Genomic DNA, 16,025 nt, shown 5'->3' with positions numbered 1-16,025 from the left:
CAGGGCCTGGCTGGGAGGATGAGCAGATTCCTGAACTTGGGGATAATAAAGATCAGAGGTCCAGGGTGCATCACCCTTCACTCATCGCCTGTTAATTAGGGCTACTTTGGATTCTGGTTGGGTGTGGAAGATTCACCCTGCACCTCCTTTTTACAGGCTTTGTGATGGCCAGCCTTTGTTTCCTCTGTTGGGCCTCTGAAAAACCCCAGACCATCCGAGTATCAAGCAATCACAGAGTGACAGGCTGCCAGAGTGAATGGGCACCGAGAGAACACGCGGTCATCCCATGTGTGTGTTAGACGAGCAGCCTGGGCTGGGCGCTACCTGGCTGATACTCGCGGGACAGGTGGGGCTGGAACACACCTCACCTGCATCATACCTTTTTCTGAGAAGCTCTAGGCTTTTGTAAAACAAACATTGAACGCTATATCTTCCTTTGGAACTGCAACAGAGAGAGATTGGAGGATGGCCAGGAGCACAGAGAGGCCATGCAGATTTAGCTGTGGAGGGTACCTCCCACCCCATCTCCATCTGAGGGAGACGTGTCAGGGGTCCCCACAACCACCTCCAGTTTCAGTAATTTGCTAGGAGGACTCATAGGACTCAGCATAGAGTCATCCTTGTGGCTAAGATGTATTTCACAAAAGCAGAATCAGCCAAGGAAAAGGCTGCGTGGGGGGAAGCCCAGAGGAAACCAGGCCCAAGCTCCCAAGGTCCTCACCCAGTGGAGTCACACAGGATGTACTTAATTCCTCAGCCACACATGGTGACAACCTATGCTAAATGTTGTCGACCCAGGAAGCTCATTAGAGACATCGTCCCCAAGGTTTTTAGTGGGGCTGGTCACATAGACACCCTCTGCCTACCACGGACCAAAACTCCAGACTTTCAGAAGTGAAATACTATTCTGCATAAACCATATTGTTTGTACAAACAGTCTAGGCACACCTTTCTCGTCTAGGGAAAATCTCTTACCGGTGCAGGGACCTGTTTGCCAGTCAGGTTCCCAGATGTCAGCCAAGAGTCAACCTTGCAAAGCAGGCCTTTCTAAGGATAAGAAATCCCAGGCCTGCTGTCTTAACTCTTTTCACCACGGAAAGGAAATCACGTGCATCCTTTATTCTACTAGAACTTAGTGCCACCATCCACACAGTAAACGTGATTGTTTTTCATCGTAAGTCCTGGACTCACGTTTCTAATGGTCGTCTCTACCTGCACCTCCAAAAATGAGCTCGTTAGCCCCCTCATTCTGTCCCCTTTCCTTGCAGACCTTCTGCAAGGGAACAGCACCCCCGTTGCTCCATCACCAAAGTTTTCCTTACCTTCTACCTCCATCCTATGCTCCACAGCTAACCAGTTGCCAAGTCCTGAAGTTTCTACTGCTCAAAAGTCTCTCACACGTCTTTCTCATCCTTCCTGCTCCTTCCTTGGGTCAACTGTTGTCATCCTGCTCTAGAGCAGTGGCTTTTACTGAGTCCTTCAAAATAATCACTCTCTTTTTCTTCCCCCACCACTCTTCCATAATGCACTGCTGCCAGAGTTCTTTTCCACTTTTCTTTTTCTTAAACACGATTTTCTTTCACTTTTTGTCTTGAAGCAGTTTAAGATGGACTGAACTCCTTCTTTTATCTGGAAAAGTAATGCAGCCACATGGTAAAAATGCAAATCGTTCCAAAGGGGATGCCATGAAAACTAAATTCTCTCACTTCCTAGTTCCAGTATCCTTCCCTAGAGGTTGGCAGTTGGCTGTGTACCCTTCCAGAATATTCCTCTGCTTGTACAAGTGTGTATATGCAGGGACGTCCTTGGAGCACATGTGTTTTCGACATCTCCACACCAACGGGAAGACGCTGTACACACGGTCCACACTCCACTCTCTTCGCTTCATGTTACCTTCGAGAGCTTTCCTTACCCGTACCTGCTGATCTGACGTTTTTTTTTAACACCAGAGTGTTCTATTTTATGAGTGTAATTTATTTAGTCAGTTCTCTCTTGATGGACATTTCAGTTATTTCTCAGATCTCGCTACTCTAAAGAGTTATCTTTGAAGACACAGATCTGATTTGTGTCTTCCCGAGCCCTCCCCCAGCTCAAGCATCTTAAATGACGTCCCCTGTTGACAGCTAGGCCTCTAGCTGGGAATCAGGGATGCAAACAGATCTGCCCGGGATTCCATGGAGGAAAATGATCATTGAACTAGTAAGTGCATAGAATTTTTTAATAATAAAACAACACAATTCTGTTATGGTGTAAAATACGGAACTTTCATGAATTTTTCAGATGGTGGTAGGAGATTTCAAAAGAAATTCATGGAGCCTCTTCAGGCTACACTCCCCTCAAAGGCTCCTGTTTTCCTTTCTTGTTTAAAGTACATTGGTGGGGAATCTTCTGAGGACCCAGTCAACAGGATACAGTCAGAACTTTCTGGCAGAGGTCTGAGACTGGGTCAGACGGAGCAGGGCCCACTGCTGGCTGCACTGGGGGCTCGGAGGGTGAAATTTTTGCTTCTCTGTCCAGACCTTTCTCAGTGTACAGGTGGGTCTGTGGGAAGATTGAAGTCTAGGGAATTATCATTTTAAAAATTTAAAAAATTTAAAAAATTATTATTATTTTTTAGTTCAAATAGCTAGTTGGAGGCTGACTGGAAGCAGTGTTTTTCCATGACATCACGCTGCCTCTGCTGCCCAATTCGGAATGAGGGAAACATACGCACAGACAAGTCCAGCCGGGGAAGAATTTATCTCACGTTGTTGTCTGTTCTGAACCATCACAGATTGGGTATCTTTCTCACTTCCATTTCCCTATCAACGACGCCAGCTCATGTTGACCCCTGCATATCTCTTAGTGCTTCCCTCTCTGATCGTTCTTGGTGGCCTGACACGGACTGCAGTGAGAGCAGGGAGCACTTTAGAAGCCAGAGGGCTCTGGCTGTGGTTCGCCAGCCTGCCAGGTGCTGGTGGGAGGACAGCGAGGACACAGAGCCTTCAGAATGGGAGTGAGTTTGCGGTGCTGTGGTTGCCGAGGTTCCGCGTTTGCACTAAGCCAACAGGAATGTAATGTACACGCTGCAGATTAGGAAGGAACAGGCCACCCACTCTTGCTCCAAGCTCCTCACCAGCTGCCCAGCCTGCTCACCAAGGCGCTGGTGTTCGGTGCCAAGGAACTAACGTCAGCTTCCCAAGAAAGTGCTGCTTCCTTCCCTCAACAGGCCCTCTCTGCTTTCTGGGTGAAGTCCACTCGCGTTCGTGTTCCGTCCCTGGGCCCGCCTGCCTTTCTCACCTTCTCTCCTGATCTCCCTCTATGAGCGCTCTGGCTCTGCCAAGAACATGCCCCACACTCTCCCTGTCCTGTAGTGTTTGCTTACACCTTTCTTGTCCTCTGCCTCTGCTTGTTTGAAATCCTATAATTTTCCCAAGGCCTGGGAACCAGGCAGGCTGGGTTCCGCTGCATCTAAGAGAAGCTGCAGTGGCTGGACCAAACAGGGATTCATTTGTCTCAGGCAACAAGAAGTCCAGGGGCAGGCAGTCTAGGGCTGGCAAGGCAGCTTCATCCTGAATTCCCTCCAGGAACCAGGCCCTTTCTGTCTTCCCTGCTCCACCTGCCTGAGTGACAGCTGCTCATAACCCAAGTTCCGGGCAGGAAGAGAGACGTAGAAGTGGAGCTATCCTAGAAGAAACCTGCTTATACCTCATTGGCCAGAAAGGAGCCTCCTAGCCGCCCCAACTGCAAGGAAGTCAGGGGAGGTCTTTGGTTTTCTAGCCTCTAAGGGCCCCTGAGAAGGAAGCTGGAATGGGTGTTGAATGATTTAACCTGTTTTAAATATTGCCTCTTCCCTGAAGCCTTTTATTTTAAGCATCCTAAACTTCCTCTGCTTTTACCTGACTGATGTAAACCTGTTCAGAGCGCTCAGATGGTGCCTCATGTCATACAGTTATCTTCCCTTTTCTTATTGGTTATAAGCTTCTTAAGGATGATGAATGCGTCCTTCACATCCTTGTCTCCCTCGCAGCTTCTTTTGGATCAATTCGTGACTTCTGCTCCTTTCTCCTCCGTCCTTCCTCCTCCTAGCCCTTTCCTAAAATTCACATGTTAGACTTTCCACAAATGTGTGTTGATTTAAACTGAGTAGAATTAAAAGAGAGAATGGTGGTGTGAATATTGCAAAGCTGTTGGATGCGGGTGTTGGATTAGGAAGCCTGACTCTGACTCCTAGTTTTCCTGCGTGACTTTGAGTCACATGACCTTCTTACACCTTGGCTTTCTTATCTGCAAAAGTAGGGGATGGAATTAGATGGTCCCAAAGTTTTCTTCCAGCTGTAAGAAACCAAGGACTCTTCTGAATGGACTTGATCAGCTGCCAGGAGGTAAAGCCTATTCAGGCCCAGAGAGAGCCAACAAAACAGGGGGCAGAGAAGTCCAGCACTTTCCCTCATTTCACAGTGAGTGGGCCAGCCAAGCCCAGAGGGGCAGAAAGGATGGAGACTGGGCCGGAGCAGCACAGATGAAAATCTGGGGGTAAGAGACTAGTTCCGTTGTCAGCAGGCAAGAGCAATCTGGGGAGGTCATGGTTCAGGATAGAACCTGCACCATCTGATCCCCAAATCTGGAAGCCCTTCCGAACCTCACCTCCTGATGACGAGGAGGGCTTTCCCGAAAACCTCTTTTAGGTCTGGGGAAGGTAGAGACCCACATCTATCATCCTGTCCATTGGAACAGGTCACAGTGTGTCCATCAGTTTTATCAGTTTATCCCCACATGGGAGAGGGAAGCAAGACTTATGGGTTGAAGACCCAGGTCTGCCGTTGTGTTTTTCTGAACAAGTTAATTGTCCACCCTGGGCTTTGGGTTCCTATCAATAAATAGGCCCTGGCATACACCACTGATTTTTAGATCTTTAGCACTGAACAAAAGCAGATTAAAAGGTTGAAAAGATTCCTCAAGCAGCAAGCCATCTTTTTTTTAAATTGGAGTATAGTCAGTTACAATGTTGTATCCATTTCTGATGTACAGTGTAATGTTTCAGTCATACATATACATTCATGTATTTGCTTTCATATGCTTTTTCATAATAGGATACTACAAGATATTGAATATAGTTCCCTGTGCTAGACAGAAGATAACTTATTTTTTTTCTCTGTTTTATATGTAGTAGTTAATATTTGCAAATATTAAGCCATCCTCTTGGCAAGAAATACTTCTCAATCTGTAGATTCTCTGGAGCATCTTGGAAGACGCCTGTGGCTGTAGGGAAAACCACGAGACTACGTGACCTTGGAGGCCTCTCCCTGCTTGCTGACTTTGCGCCTTTTCTGGTTATGGTTACAGCTTTTTTCTTTTCTCATATTTTCTGTCTACTGCAGTTTGACCCCGAGTATCAGCATTCTTAAAGAGATAACTGGGGTACCATCATAACTTGTGATTTCACGTCAGCATGTCTCACCTCTGTACATAGCTTGTGTCTGGTCATTCCTCAGTTTCTTTATGGAAGTTTTTAATTGCCTTTCCCCACCCCAAGAGTCTCCTTTGTCCTTGTCCCAGACACTCACTCATGAGATGCGATGACAAACTCACCTGTTCCTACTCCTGTCTCCAGGTAGAGTGAGTCACAGGCAGGCAGCGAAGCCGATGCTGAAAATGAGCCTCACATCTGGACGGGAGAGTTGATTCCACTCGGTGCCCCCACCCGAGAGTGGAAGCTGCTGACTTTAACATCTTATTTGCGTGGTCTCCTGGGGGAAAGACCTTGTAAGTTTGGTTTCACAAGTGACCTGCTAGACCAGTTTCACTAGGGTTCTGCACAATATGTGACTCCCCTTCCTCCCGTCTCGACTTACTAATAGCAATTGAAATGATGGCGATACTCAGCTATCATTTGCGGAGTGCCTATTAACTGACATCAGAGAAGGGAAGAGGGACATGGGGTGAAATCCAGAGGAAACCAGGCTCGGGTTTTTGGGAATGTTCTCAGACTCTCTCCCAGTCACGTATTTAATTCCTCCAGCAACAAACTTGACGACACATGAGAAATGTCATCTACCAAGGGACCTTACCCAAGCCTAAGGGTCCAAGGTTTTTGTCTGGGGTCAGTCCTGTGGGTTCCCTCTGCCTGGCAGGCACCCAAACTCCAGGCTCCCAGAAGGAAATCAGATGTTCAGTATGAACCACACTGTTTGTACAAACAGCTCAGTACAGTGAGCCATTCATCATCTCAGGACTGGTGAGAAACTACCCCAAACCCATGTTCCTCAAGGCCATCAGAGGGCCGGACTTTCTGAAACGGCAGTCTCAGACCTGCTACATCTATGCTTTTCTGCGCAATCCACCTCCTCAGTCTTTGGCCAAAGGCATCTTTGCAGCAAAATTATTACCCCTAGGAGCCCATGCAGCAGGGTGAGACCACCCTGCAGGGCTGATCTCAGTCACGCTCTTCTGAGCTTCACCAGTTCAGGCCAAGCCGAGTAACCATAAATGTCTGTTTTAGAAATCCAGGTAGCTGTCTCTTTAAGTTTGAGTGTGAGCCTTTTTTACCTGTCAGAGGCAGCAGCTGAGTTGAGCACAGCTCTGGATAGTAAGTTGAAGCTGACCCAAAGGCTTCTGAGGGCTGAGGTGGTGACAGGAGGTGCAGCCCCAGAGGGTGCACATACAAGCCCTGCAAAGAAAGAGCTGACAGTTGTTGAGGTTCCCCAAGCAGGCCATCCATTAAGCAGGCAGTACCATATGTTTACAGGGCCTCCCAGTGTGGCCTCCCATCATGAGGCTTCCTCCTAAGGCCACCAGGTCCTTCCAGTTAATTCAGTTCAGTCCTCAGATTCGGAGGGACTGCCCGAGGCTGGCAGTTACAAGCGGTTTGCTCGTCTGTGACACCAGCTCACCCGCCTGGCGAGTGGACAGCACCTGGAGGTGTTCTCCGTGGGCCGTGCAGAGCTGCCCACCCCTGCTGTCCCACAGTCTGTGCTGTCAGGGGTGATCAAGGCTTCGTGTGAGTTGAAAGCTTCCCAGCTGCTTGGAAAGGCAGCTCAGGGAGTTTTCCCTCAGAAAGAGGGGAAGCTTCCAGGGACAGTCCTGAAAAACGGAGCACTTGTGCTCCCCCGAGTCTCCCAAGTTGCTGAGGGTTTTGTTTTACCTTCTATTGTTTCAAACTCAGTGTGTCCCATTTAGTCATCATAACTTTACATATTAAAGTCAACTCTTACTGCTTCCCAAACCCTTCACCTGGAAGGGTTGTACGGGAGAGGGACAAAAGCATTCTCACAGAACACTTTTTAAAAAAATTTTAATTGAAGTACAGTCAGTTTACAATGTTGTGTCAATTTCTGGTATACAGCATAATGTTTCAGTTATACGTATACATGCAAATACTTGTTTTCATATTCTTTTTCACTATGGGTTACTACAAGGTATTAAATATCCTTCCCTGTGTTATACAGAAGAAATTTGTTGTATATCTATTTTATATATAGTAGTTAGTATCTGCAAATCTCAAAATCCCAATGTATCTCTTCCCACCTCCTTTCCTTCCTGGTAACCATAAGTTTAATTTCTACGTCCATGAATCTGTTTCTGTTTTGTAAATAAGTTCATTTGTGTGCTTGTTTTTTTTTTTCAGATTCCACACATAAGTGATATCATACAGTATTTCTCTTTCTGGCCTTACTTCACTTAATATGACCATCTCCAGGTCCATTCATGTTGCTGCAAATGGTATTATTTTATTCTTTTTTATGGCTGAGTAGTATTCCATTGTATAAATATACCACAACTTCTTAATCCAGTCATCTGTTGATAGATATTTAGGTGGTTTCCATGTCTTGGCTATTGTAAATAGTGCTACTATGAACATTGGGGTGCATGTATCTTTTTGAATTAGAGTTTCCTCCAGATATATGCCCAGGAGTGGGATTGCTGGATCATATGGTAAGTCTATTTTTCGTTTTTTGCTGAATCTTTTTATTCAACTGAATCAGAAAGGTAATCCTGTTCAAGAATTGGTCAGGATGAAATCCTGAATCTTCAGCAACTTTCAGAATGGGCTTACATAACTTCCCATCCTTTTCATCCTGCTCCTTTATCCTGCAAGCAGTGATTTCTGGAGTAGGCTCCATTTCATCGTCAACTTGCCTCCTAAGGTGTGGGCCCAGGAGAGGGGGAGGGCAGCCAGGCCATCGGTGAATCATTGAGAGATGAGCTAACCTGGGACCAGCAGCAAGGCATCTCTGAGAGTCCCATCCATCAGGAGAAGGCTGAGGGGGTCACAGGCCCTGGGATATGCTCTCTCCCATCTGGCAGCTGCCAGCCGGAATCTCAAGGTAGACTGCAGTCAGTCTCTGTATCACAAGTACGAAATATTACAGGAGCTCCATGTCAGATGGCCCCATCTGAACCTCAACCCTTTCCTGTGGACACATCATATGCGACCTAGATGGTTCAGCCAGAATCCATGACATTCTCATGTTTTAGGGCCCTTTATCTGCAGAGGTCCCAGAGTTCCCTGAGCACGGGTTTGCCTTCAGTTCAGCACAGCTCCAGCTGAGGCTGAAGAGGCCCAGAGCAGAGAGTATCAGATTTCAGGCAATTTAGGACTCCAAAAAGCCCAATGGTGTTTCTTTAGCAGCAAACAGGCTGACGCTGGAGGGCCAAAGGACTGGGTTCCAAGCCCAGTGACAAGCAAGAATTTCCCAAGCACTATCCGTCTTGTCATTCTTAGAGTCCACGTGGCCCCACTCAGAATATGCGCAGCAGGTGAGAAAACCACCAGTGTTTACAAGATCTGGTAGGATCCTGGTCATTAGCTACTAAAAACTGCTTTTTAAAACTCCAAAGTGTGTTTTCTGCTGCTGAGTGCCTCTGTTTTCATGTTGATTGTCTTTTCCCAGTGAAACCGAGGGCAGCCATCAGCTAGATTTCTTAACTGCTAACCTGCTTAATAAGTAATATCCCCTAACCTGCCTTCACTGACTAAGCTTGCTTTAATTGTTCTTGCAAGTGCATCCCCTCCAAGCTTCATGTCACTTAGACAATCTATCACAAGACTCCTCTAACTGCGCCCTGTAGGTAACACCTCTGAGGTATGGGTCACTGTAGAACTGGCTGATTAAGTTGTTTTCCAGAAACATGGAGCTAGTCTTGCCCAGTTCAAACCAGTAGAGACCACCAACCATTCAGCTGGGCCTGTGTGAGTGTCTACTGGATAACCTTTGACATCAGAAGCCAAAAATTCCACCCTCAGATCATGCTAATACCACCATTTTCTGAACATGCGTCCCAGGAAGAAGCATGTCACATACACCTGCGCAGAACACCGATGACGTCACCTTCTCCTTACCTACAGTCACCTTTCCCCACACCTCAGACCACCCTGCTTCTTTCTCCCATAAATATTCCAAGCTCCTCGCCTTCAGAAAGTGGATTTGAGACTTGTTTTCCCATCTCCTCTCTTGGCTGCTTTGTGAATAAACCCTTTGTCTGCTGCAAACCTCGGCGTCTCGGCGTCTGGCTTGCTGGGCATCTGCAAACGGACCTGGTTCCGTAACACCAGAGGCTCCAGGAGGCAAAAATCATAGTGAAAATCATCAGTGTGGAGATTTACTCTGCTTAATAGCCAAAGAGATTAAATTCTAATTTACTCATCAGTGGCAAAAAAAAGCAAGGAAGTTGTGTTTCACTAATACGTTTTTTTGTTTGTTTGTTTGTTTGTTTTGCAGTTTCCCTAATTCGGATGACCCCTCTGGCATTGATGAAGTTATAAAACTGTAACAGTTTTCTTCCATTTTTACCACACATCCAGATGCCATAGTCACAAAATACAAAGCCATTTAAAAAATTTCCCCTTCCCTTTTTTTCTCATTGCAAATTTACTCAAATCCCAAGCCGTAAATTGAGCAGTTACGTGGTTAATATTACAGCTGTCAGGAGATCTTGGCTAGAATGCCAGGGGGGATGTGTGCTTGCAAAATTGTCTGCCTTGTCCCTACTTCTGTATTTTCTCTAGTTTATCTAAATTTTGCTCCTGGGGACCAATTTTCCCTCCCCCTTAGTGGAGAGAACATTGCAAATGTCTACCTTTTTAGCCCACCTGTTTTCATGCCGGTTAAAACATGACAGACAAAAATTCCAGACTCCCAGAAGGAAAGCATCAACCACGTGGTTCCTACAACAGTTTAGCACAGCGAGCCATTCTTTCCATTTACAGAATGATGGAAACCATCCCAAAATCGAAGTTCCCAGACTTATAGTTGTAGAATGTGACTAAAATCATAATTTTCACCCAGTGAGCACATCTGTATAACAATCACCTAGATCAAGAAAAAAAACTGCAGAAATCCTAAAGCCCCACTTGTGTCTCCTTCAAGTCATGAATCCCTTTCCCCAAGGGTAACCACTTTCGTGACTGCTAACACCATAACCTGTCTGTTCTTGAACTTTGCATGAATGGGATTATATAGCATAGAGGCTTTTCTGTCTGGCTTTTTCTCTTATCATGATGTACGTGAAACTTGTTCACGATGTTGGGCATCGTTGGTTCAGTTTAATTGTTATATAATATTCTATTTGTATAAATAAACAATTTATCCATGGTGATGTTGATGAAAATCTGGGTTTTTTCCAATCGTTGCTCTGAACATTCTAGTACATACCTTGGTGAATGTATGAATATAATTCTGTTGGGTATATATCTGGGAGGGGAATTGCTGAGTCATTAGATATAAATATGTTCATTTGACTCAATGCCACCAAACATTGTTTCGAGCATCATTGTGTTCTGTTCTACACACCCACAAGCAGTGGGTGAGCATTTTAGTGGCTGCACATCCATGTTAATCTTTGCTATTGTCTGTCCCTTTCATTTTAGCCATTCTGGTGGGTGGGAGTGGTATTCTGTTGTGATTGTAGTTTGTATTTCCTGATGACAAATGAAATTGAGCACTTTCTTCAATAGGCTTAATTGCCATTTGGATATCCTGTTTCGTGAAGGATTTGTTCACGGTTTTTTCTGCTTTCTCTGTTGGATTGTCTGTTTCCCTTTCAGTTTTTACCTTTTTAAAAGCAGATCAAAAAGGCAGACAAGGGAAACAGGGATGGGGAAAAACTGATTATTGGTCACTGCTCTATGTCCGACACTGTGCAGACTTGTGTCATTAATTAATTAATAATTACAAAGCCTGCTAAATCAATGTCATATCTTTTTACAGATCCAAATAAAGCGCCTACTCTATTGCCTGGCATGGTCGTCGGCACTGGAGACACAGTGAAAGTCATGATCGAGGTGGTCCCTCCTATGGCATTTGTAGGGGAGAGTCAGGTAAAGAGCAGTTACAGTATGTCATGTGGCTATCACAGGAAAAGCTCAGAGTTCTGTGCAAGCACTTAGATGGGTCCTAACTCAGACCTGGCGAAGTCAGGGAGGACTTGGTGAAGGAACAGAGAGGACCTGGAGTGACTGGCACAGGATATGAGGATGCCGGTGGTCGGTTGGAAAGATGATAAATGATGCAGAAGAGGTAGACAGACAGCAGAAACCTGGTGGGCCTGATAAGAAGTTTGGATTTATCTTAGGATTGGTGGGGAGGTTTTACACGATGGGATAAGAGCATCAGATGTCCCAGTTCTGAGGAAGACTTGGCTAGAAGCGAGATCAGCTGGGGGCTTGGCCATGACCCAGAGCAACATGAACAGCAGCCCGAATGAGGATAGTGTCTGGGGAAAGAGAAATGGAAGAATTCAAGAAATCAGTGTAGGAGTGGGCAGGACTTGGTGACTGGTGGGCTGTTGGGGGAAAGGGAGAGTTAGAAGTATCCAGAGTAGAGGGTTTGTCTTGGGCAGCATTGTTGTTCCGGTACCGCTGTCGACTCAGTTGCCCAGAAGAGAGAATGGAAGTTCACAGAAGTAGCTTATCCAAGGTTGATCAGCTCATAAATTGTAGAGCTGGGGCTCAAACGCATCCCTGTTTGACAACTTCCTGATTCTACTGACTTCAAAATTTTCCTGTTCCGGATTGTTGGACAACAGTCATAAACAGCTTTGGCCAGAGTCCATGGGAGATGTAAGCTTCAGCAGTCCATTTGAAGGAAATATTAAGAACCTCCCCACCCAGTCCTCTGGTGCAAAGAGCTATTTGTTATCCTCAAAGGCAGCCTGGGTCGTGGAAGCATCACTAGCCTGGGTTGGGAGACCTGAGTTCAAGTTCTGGTTCTGGGACACCACAAACCTTCTCTGGGCCTCGGTTTCCTAGTCTGGGAATTAATGAACTGGACTAGCTGACTTCTAACAGCCATCTCAGCATTGGCTCCTAAGAGTCTACATGGCTGGGGTGCAGGGAATGTGCTTAAACATGTAGGGCTGTAGGCTAGAGAAATTCTGGAGAACATTTAGTTGGACTTTCAAAATGATATGTTATCCTCTTCTAAAGGGGCCCCAGCTGTGACCCATGTAACGTGGGGCATGCACAGACCCAGGACACGTCGATCAAATGAGAATCTGTGTGTGGGGCTGCAGAGAGGAATCTCTGAGCACTTTCCAGTGGTCAGTGTGTAATGAGGATGGAGTGCCGCTGCCTTAGAGGACACTAGGAAATCACCGAGGTCAGTGTCACCCACAGGAATGTCAGGGGCTTCCACAGAAGAGGAATCAGCCCTGTGAAGAGTCAGGCATTCCAGAGCAGGGAGGGAAGTGAACACATGGCTGTGAGTTAATCTTGACTCTGTCTCTAAAACGTGTTCCTGGTGCCACTGGTAAAGGCTTCACAGGGAACATGAAGCCAGAGTTCAAGCCTTTCGCCTAGTGGCTCCTCGCCCTCAGTCTCGTCAAAGCACCTTCCCATCTCTGCTCCTCGCAACATCAGACATGGCACTGCTGTTCTCATCAGGCTCAGAGGGTGAAGGCACTTGCTACAAATCGCACGAGAGAAGAAGCCAGAAAATACTCTTGAGTCGTTTGGAGTAACGCGAGATTATGTCTGGTCAAGAGCTGGGGACTTCATGAGAGAGAAGTGCTCTGCTCTTAAAAACACCTTCAAGTTCATCAGTAAGAACCTGTTAACAAACACATATGCCTGCCCACTCCGCTGGGCACTCATATTCCACCATGAGATGCGAAGATTTGACCATCAGCCTCCAGATCAAAGGAGGTGACAGACAAACATGCAACCACCGTGCAGTGTGAGAGGCTCTGGGAGCCCAGAGAAGGGCTCTTAAAGCTCAGGCCGGGCATTCTAGAAGGCTTCCTGGAGGAGCTGGCGCTTGAGCTGATTTTTGAAGGATAGGTTTGAGTTATCCAGGTAGAACGGTATGTGTGGATGTGTAAGGGAGGTATCGATGCCATTACAGTGTTTTTTTTTAAGGTCTAAAGCCCTTAGACGTGCATTATTTCATTTGGTGCTGATATGATGCCGGTTGGGAAATTCACAGATTGATAGTTTCTTTTGGACCCCCTGACCCTCAAGGGACTAGGATGGGAGGCTACCCTCCCCATCGCAGTAGAATCAGGGGTCCTCCCTTGACAAACACAGTGGTTATGGAAGGAGCCTTCTCTGCTGCTGGCATCTCTAGCCATTATCCCCCTCAGTCTCTCTAGTAACTTACGTAATAGATGAAATTTTCTCCACTTTACGGAGAAGGGAACCAAGGCTCAGAGAGACTGACTTCTCCACTGACAGTTGTGTCCTAAAGACTAAGCAAGCGCAGCGTCTTTAACACTTCCTGGACTCAGGTGAAAACGTTAATAAGCAGTCCTTCTAAAGCAAGGCTTCCTTCCTTTGACCACATCTGCCTGCTCTGCTCAGGAGGGATTACGATCATGACCCACTCCCTGTTTAATCCTGGTTGTTTGGCTATGAGATTGTTTTAGTTTGTCTATGGATAATCATAATCATGTCATCTTAGCAAGCTTCTTTTATGACTGCTTAACGCTTGTCACAGCAGAGCTGATGCTGTCCAGGGCTTAAGCAGAATGTCAGCTTGATCTTTTCAGTTGTATGTCAAGCAGTGACCCAGAGAGGTAGGTACTGAACCTTGCCAGGCACTCCCCACGTTTTCCAGGAAGTGCTAGTAGATTCCAAAACACTCAGTAGATCCCAGGGATAGGGGTCTGTGTGGCCAAGATAATTTATTGCCAGTGGATCACAGCAGAATGTGGAGATTTGTGAAGGATGTGTCCTCGTTCAGAATAACGTTTTGCCAGTCAGCCTTTTAAAAAATTAGATAATTTTAGAAGTTTCCTTGCAACTAAAATAGAGGTTTCTCCAGTATGAAGAGAAAAACCATAGCTGCAAATTTTATATTAATGGGAAAACTACCATTTAATTCTGGAGAAAAGAGGGAGACTTTAATTTTTTTAGAAATTAGGTGTAATTTACATGCAATGCAATGCACCCTGTTTAATAAGCACTTCTCCAAGTTTTGACAAATGCACACAGCCGTAGCAGCACACTACAATGCAGGCATAGAACAGTTCCATCCCCCACCCAACCCCCAGATTTTTTCCTGTCCCTTTATAACCAACCCCTCCCACCACCCTTCACCCCTGATAACCACCGATCTGTTTCCTGTCCCTATAGGTTTGCCGTTTCTGTTACATATCATAATGGACTCATGCTGAAGTAGCTTTTGAGAGACTTTTCACTGCATGCTTTCTCATATCTCTTTAATTTTGTACCATATGTGTACATTACTTATTCAAGAGACAGATACTATTTTTGGAAAATAAAAATCACACCTCTGAATAATCCATGTTAAAGAGGAAAGCCAATAAAATTCTCAAATACTTAGAACTGAATAATATGAAAGTATTAATGAAGAATCACCAGTGAAATGGGTTTTGATACTATCACACACAATGGAAGTGATCAAAACCCATGGATGCTACAAAAGTGCTACTTGGAGGAAAATTTATAACCTCAAGTGCATTTAATAGAAAACAAAGATTTTTTTCAAAGAAACTAAAGTGCTTTAAGAGCCAGAGACAGAAAACTAGGTAAACCCGAATAAACTGAATATAAATAATTGAGATAATTGTTGAATAATTAACAAATAAAGACAAAAAATAAATGACAATAATAAAGATACATATGATTTGTAGATTGATGCACAAACGAACTGAAGGTGGAGGAATGAACATTGGGCTTAATACCTTTGAGCCTCAGTTTCCTCACCTCTCAGATGGCAATACCAATGCTAGCCTCTGTCCAGCAGTCAGTAGGACTTCCATCGATAAGAATTTGGCCATGATGGCACCTCCCTTTCAGTGTCCATCAACATAAAAGATAATTACAGCGGGGATTATGGCATGCCATCAAGGATGTTTCCCATCAGGATATTACATCTGTATTCCCTTACCTAGAGTCCTTTCCTCTCTCCTACTTCTTACATCTTTCCTTTCCTCCTCCACTATTGACCTGTGCACAGCAGGAAAAGGGACCTGAGCCCTCAGTCAGGCCGGGGGAGCTCACACCCTGAATTCTGGAGGCCCTGGGATACAAGCTAAAGCCCTGCATTCAGAGGCCAGGGTTTCCAACCACATCTACCACCTTCGAGGTGCGTGTGATCATGCGCAGACCTCTTAATCGCTTTGAGTTGTGTGTCTGTATCCATCACGTGGGATCATAATCATGCCCAAATTACAGGGCTTTTATGAGAACCAAGTGAGAGGATACATGTGAAAGTATTCTATAAATTGCCAAGTGCTATAAAAACGTCAGTTATTATGATAATTATTTTTTATTAAAACTTATTCACCAAGAGCACACTCCAGAAATACTTCCCTGGTTCACAGTGTGACTTCCATGCTTGTGGCTGTTGGGATTGGGGTGGTGGTTCTTCTGATTAGATGCCTGGCTTCCCGGGTTGGCCGACCAGCTGCCCAACCAACCACCAATCCTTCAGGGGATTTCCCAGCTTTCCAGAGACATGGTTAAGAAGTCTGCAAGCGAAACTTCAGGTAAAGGATTAAGGTAGAGAAAAGAGGGAGGAATTTTTTTGTTATTGCCAAGAAAGTAAGTTACCCTTAACTTTATTCCTAGGTTCTCAGCTAGC

At 45.5% G+C, this 16,025-nt stretch overlaps 1 protein-coding gene across 4 annotated transcripts in view; it reads left to right on the top strand.

Annotated features, from left to right (window-relative positions):
- STK35 (serine/threonine kinase 35) overlaps positions 1 to 10,578 on the top strand; it is a 101,454-nt gene extending 90,876 nt beyond the window's left edge. The window contains exons 5-6 of one of the 4 annotated variants that reach the window (XR_012500568.1): positions 157 to 5,312; positions 5,594 to 10,578. The gene's annotated coding sequence lies outside the window, so the exon portion shown is untranslated. Of the gene's footprint in view, positions 1 to 156 lie in introns of all 4 variants that reach the window. The other 3 variants (XR_012500567.1, XR_012500569.1, XR_012500566.1) reach the window with 3 other exon arrangements.
- The last annotated feature ends 5,447 nt before the right edge of the window (positions 10,579 to 16,025 follow it).

Source organism: Camelus bactrianus, chromosome 19 (genome assembly GCF_048773025.1).
Source record: "Camelus bactrianus isolate YW-2024 breed Bactrian camel chromosome 19, ASM4877302v1, whole genome shotgun sequence".
Lineage (NCBI taxonomy): Eukaryota > Metazoa > Chordata > Mammalia > Artiodactyla > Camelidae > Camelus > Camelus bactrianus.
The sequence above is the reverse complement of the archived record's forward strand: the minus strand, read 5'-3'. Positions and strand labels throughout refer to the sequence as shown.